This window comes from Capsicum annuum, chromosome 1 (genome assembly GCF_002878395.1).
Source record: "Capsicum annuum cultivar UCD-10X-F1 chromosome 1, UCD10Xv1.1, whole genome shotgun sequence".
Classification (NCBI taxonomy): Eukaryota; Viridiplantae; Streptophyta; class Magnoliopsida; order Solanales; family Solanaceae; genus Capsicum; species Capsicum annuum.
Window position 1 is genome coordinate 95,095,886 of NC_061111.1, and position 6,141 is coordinate 95,102,026.

The window sequence follows — 6,141 nt, forward strand, 5'->3', positions numbered from 1 at the left end:
AACACCTTTACTAAAAAAAAGGTGTAAATGCAGAAAAATTCAATCCTTTTGCTGAAATGATAAAAAAGCAAAATACAACAAAACAAATCCATGTAACTGAAAGTTTTAATTATTGAATATGACTGAAAAACCACAAAGAGGTATAACATGACATGGTAAAATAACAGGAAGTCTTTTGATGATGATAACTTGCAGTAGAGCTAAATTCCAAAAAACATCAATCTAAAAGAGAATGAATTAATCTTTTACATGAGAAACATACTTAAATTACTGTTGGCTAAAGTATCAAACTCCAATACCCATTTTTTGTGACAAATTGTAGTATATTTAAAAAGAAGAGGATTAGTAGTTGGCAAAATCAGTAGCACAAAAATATCAATATCAGATGATATATTCAGGCATCAGGAGTAGAAGAGGAGAGTGACAATGAAAGAAGAAGAAGAAAGGTGACACATAGGAGAATGATGGAGCAGAAAAATATAAAAATAAAAATGTATTAGGGTTTGAAGTAATATAGGGTGAAGGATAAAATAAGATTAGATAATATTAATTAAGGAAAAAAATTAGAAAAAGAAATAAGAAAACCATGGGATACCACCAAATTGGTGGTTCTATAAATTGAAGGATTTCATGGTTACCAAATTATGAAAATGAACCATATCATGCCATACCTTTTAAGAAACAATCATAAAAAAAATGATTCACTTAGGAACCATATTGTACCATAGGAAACCACCATCCAACCAGAAACCACCATCCAACCAGTGTGTTAGATACATAAACATATATAGAAATTTATTAATATGTGTAATGAATTACAGAGAAAAATTGACAGATATTTTTATATTAATTCAGATCATCAATGTTGTACTTAGGATGGTCTTCTTGGTACAAGAATTTTCTTTAGAGATTTTGAATGTATCTTGATTATACATGTTACCTTGTTGTGAACTCTGATAGTTTTCTTGATCATAAAGATTCCAAATAAATTAGTAGTCACAACCTTTATTTGTATGCTTTCTAGTCTTTCTTTTTTATTTTCTTTTACTACTATAATAAATAGAATGTTTTTATAAGATGAAACGTAAATAGTATTCTTGTCTAAGTGAAGTTGCTGATCTTTCTTCTTTAATGTTAATCTTTTTTTACACTGCTTGGCTGCTAACTGTTGCTTTAGACACATTTGAATTGATACTCAATTCTTCATCACGATTGTCATTGGAATTGAGTAGAGATCATTATTTGATATTGATTATTGCTAAGATAGTATTGATAGATCAATCCTTGATTTTTAGCAGACGAATCTTAAGGTGACCTAAGAGATTTTTATTCAATCAATGTTATAGTGGTTTTACTTAATTGAGTGTAAAGATATGTCCATATATTTTCTTTCCTTGTGTGATTTATGTGTATTACAATCATTGTCTCTGACTTCTTTCATGTATGGATGATCAAGAATCCTTCTTGTAACTAAACGAAGCTTCTCGTGATGTGTGTTTTAATCTTTAGCATGAATAGTGGTACATTTATTAATATTTAGTGTTTTTGATAAGATCTTCATTACCTATTTGGAGCACTCTCACATTTGGTATGTTGATAACAATTTTTCCAATGTCATCTTTTTCATTTTTCTATATAGTAAGCAAAGAATTAATGTCATCATTGAAACTTATCAAATCAAATAAAGGCTAACTATCTTCCTTTTTATATAATGACAATCAAAGGGAGTAATAACTACTCTACTTTTCTAAAATTTTTGTGAAGCTCTCCTTAGTGTGTGCTTAGTAGGAGTCTTCTCTTTCACTTAGTTGTACGCTGACTCCTATTTCTTTAGGTTGTTAATTTCTCCTTTTTTTTGACATTATCAAAAAGAAAAGGAGGCAAAATAGATAAACAATATAGAGGAGACAGGAATGCGAGTAGTTTGTAGGATCATACACATAACATAGTTACAGGGGCCAAATATTCTCGATCAACAAAATAACGAAGCAAAATAGCTATCTAGAGGGCATAATGGCCCCAGTTGTGAGATAGTTAGAGGTCAAATAGAGGGACCAGATTATTTTAAAGGACCACAAAATAATAAAAAAGGATTATTGTGTGGCCAAAAAATATTTGAGATCGTTATAACTCTTTCTAAGAAGGAATTGTAGGATTTTTCAATATTTTTGAATTGGTTCGAGTAGGAGATCTAAACAGCTATAATAAGCTTAGTGTGAGAAGATTCAGTTACTTGAGTAAAATATTCAACTCAATGGATATTTTTTTTAACAATCTTGATCCTTTCATGCTAAATATCATCCATGGAGAGTCTCAGTTTCCCAACGTCTGAGTTGATATCTTTTGATGCTTATAGGACTTTGTCTAGTGAATCCTTAGGTTGTTGAATTTCATCTTCTTATGTAATAATCCTCTAAGTCATTTTCTTGAGTTGTATGTATATTTGGAGTTTAGAGCCTTCCCACAATAGCTACAGGTCATTTATGACTTATCAAAACTGCCAGTTCGATTATTAGACAGTTCATTTAGGTTTTAGTCTTATTTTTCTATTTTATAGCTTTCGCTATTTAGGTTATGGTATCAGACCAAAAATCCTAGTAGACGACCTCGAAAGAAAATTCTGACAGCACCATAAACTCCAAAATGTTGATTTTAGGCTAAGGGCTCTTGGTTCAGGTGTCGAGGCTTTCAGACCCATTTTAGGCTATTTAGTGGATTATATGAAAAATCAAACTATAGGTGTGGGACCCATATTTAGTCAAAATAACTTGAATGCAAGTTTTGATGGTTCCATTAATTCCAAAACATAAATTTTGGCATGGTAGCATAGTTTGTTTGCCCACATGAGGTTTCAAATAAATCCTTAGTACCAGGTCAAAGTACATTTTTGGACTTAGCAAAATCTAATATCTGGTATTTGATATGACCACTTTAGCACCCATGGGACCACTTTAGCAGCAAGTCTTTAGCGCCCATGAGCCACTTAAGCACTCTTGGTCATTTGGCTAAGGCCCGCTCAAGCGGACCCTAATTTAGCGCCCATAGGGCTACTTTAATAGTACTCGTCTCTCATACCAGACCGCTTTTGCAGTTGAGGTGCCTCTTTAGCAACAATGACTTTAGTGGATGGGTGTCTGCTTTAGCGGACCTTGGGGTGGAATCATACCATTAAGTGAGCGTGAATGTAATGGCATGCATAGATTTGGTACATTCATGCTCACTTAGTGGTATGATTCTAACTTAAAACATAGTTTAATTACTGTTTTTCTAAAAAAAGATTTATTCCCACTTTTTAATTTTAATATGGATTCTTTCATAACAGGAATTGTACAACTTTAATGGATGATTTATGAGATTTTAGATTTTAGAAATATGACCGAGATATATTCTGGTCCATGGTTTTACTACTATTATCTACTTTGGTCAAGAGAGATTTCGGCCCTTTTTACACTCTTTTAGCCATGTTTTGAGTTTGTGCATTTATTATATATATATATATATATATATATATATATATATATCTCCGGTACTAGATAGAGTAGATTAATGATAATGATGACTATTTTAAATCTTGGATAGGGACCAAATCGGTGTATTCGGGTACTCTCAAACCCCCTAGGGTCCCCTTAATCTGTGAGTTATCGGGCTAGAGAAAAGAGGTCTCCATAGGTCCTATCTTTGCAAGCCATTGAATTGGAGAAGATGCATACATTGGGTTCTTTATGGAACTTGGATCGATTATGGTATTATGGATTTAGTTTGCATTCATTCTTGCATGTGCATTGCCTATCACCAGTTTGTTGATTTGTCCCTATATCCGTCATGACCCAAACCAGGGCCTAGACGTGACGAGTATATCAAGTCCACCAGGGACCGGAGACCACCCTTATGCACCTAACCAAACAACACAATATCCCCAATGTCAGATGAATTCCGAACATATAATGAGATAAGTTTAAAGAATAAAGGGTATATCTATAACCTATAACCATTGAACGACCAAAACAACAGACCAATATCACCCAAGTCCATAATAATCCAACAAAGCCTTCTATCAAAAGATAAAAAAACCAGTCTTGGTCGATACATGTCCCTGAATCTGACAGATGACAATGACACTAATAATGTTAATGATAATGAAACTATCAACTCTAGTCTATGATAAAATCTGATGAAATATCTCAGTCTTCCAAAGTATGAAAGCTCACCAGTTCACCATAACGAATGGATGAACCAAGCCAATTCACCTAACTCTACATAGGAAAAGTAGAGGTATCTCTGGTACCTATATAGAGTGGGTATATAGCGCTCGGGGACAATTGGTGGGGTGAACACTAACATGTAATTCAGGGATAAGGATAACATAACGTTGTGATCAATAATTCAAAATCATTCAAAACCAAAGAACATGATCAAATGCATATACACATACATACATACACACATACATACATATATATATATATCACATGCCAGGAGAGGGAACAAGGCTTAACATGCCCTTTAAAAATTTAGCTTAGATTGTGTAGTTCAACCATCGTAACATACTAAGGGACCCACTAACTTATAGGCCCAAATCTTCCTAGATGGTAGGGCCCCAATGCATGTGGTTTCATGAACAAGAGGGTATACATATACACTATGGGGGACTCAAACCTCCCAACATATTCGGGTGACATAAGCACCAAATCATGTAATATAATGTAGGGGACTCAAATTTTCCAATGATATGATAATAATAATAATAAGGGGGACTCGAACCACCCAGTCATTTAGACCCCCGATGTCGGCAACCATGATTTCCAGTATTGGGCCATACCCAACCCATCTCTATTCTTTATTACAAAAAGGCTCAAGTAGAGCTTCAAGAGTTGAAAGAGAAAATCAAGGATCTATTAGACAAAGGTTTCATTAGGCTTAATATTTCTTTATAGGGCTCTCTAGTTTTATTCATGCAAAAAAAGGATGGTACTATCAGAATATGTATAGATTAAAATTAGTTGAACAACATTTACCATCAAGAATGCACATCCTATACCCAAAATTAATGACCTATTTGATCAACTTTAGGGTGCTTGCTGCTTTTAAAAAATTAATCTCAGATCATGATTTCATCAGTTCAAAGTTAGGAAGTGAGACATCCCAAAGATTGATTTTAGAAATCGGTATAGTCACTATGAGTTTGTGGTTATTTCTTTTGGACTAAAGTGATCCGATAACTTTTATGGATTTTATGAACAGGGTCTTCAAGTAGTATTTAGACATGTTTGTCATTGTCCTTATGATGACATACTTGTTTATTCTCAAAGTGAGGAGGTGCAAGTAGACCAGTTGAGTATAGTATTGCAGACTCTCAAGGAACAACTATTGTAGACTATCAAGGAACTTCCGTTGTTTGCTAAGTTTAGTAAATCTGCATTTTTGTTAAAGTCTGTTGCCTTTCTAGGTCATGTGATTTCTAGTGAAGGTGTTCATGTAGATCCTTAGAAAATAGATGTATTAAAGCGTTGGCCTAGGACCATTACTCTATTTGACATTAGGAGATTTTTGATCTTAGTTAGTTACTACAAAATTTTTGTCGAGGGATTCTCTTTGATAGCTGCACCTTTGATTGGGTTGACATAGAAAAAGGTGAAACTCCAATGGTCAGAATTGCATGAGAAAAGTTTCTAAAAGTTGGAAGATAGGTTGACTTCAGCACCAATATTAGCTTTGCTAGAAGGATTGGATGGGTTTGTTATTTATATGATGCCTTCAAGGTCAGAGTTGGATCTGTTTTGATACAAAATAGAAAAGTGATAGCCTATTCTTCCTAACAACTCAAGGATCATGAGAAGAATTATCTAACTCATGACTTGGAGTTTGCAACAATAGTCTTTGATTTAAAAATTTGTAGACGTTATTTATATAGAGTGCATGTAGATGTTTTGACTAACCATAAAAGAATCTACTATATGTTCTGTCAGACGAAGTTAAATCTTTGTTAGAAAAGATGGCTAGAGTTATTGAAAGACTATGATATGAATGTGATCCACTACCCGGGTAAAGCAAATATAGTTATAGATAAATCTTAGTATATATTCTATTGGTAGTGTAGCCCATGCTATAGATGAGAAAAAAGAGTTAGATAAAGATGTGCAT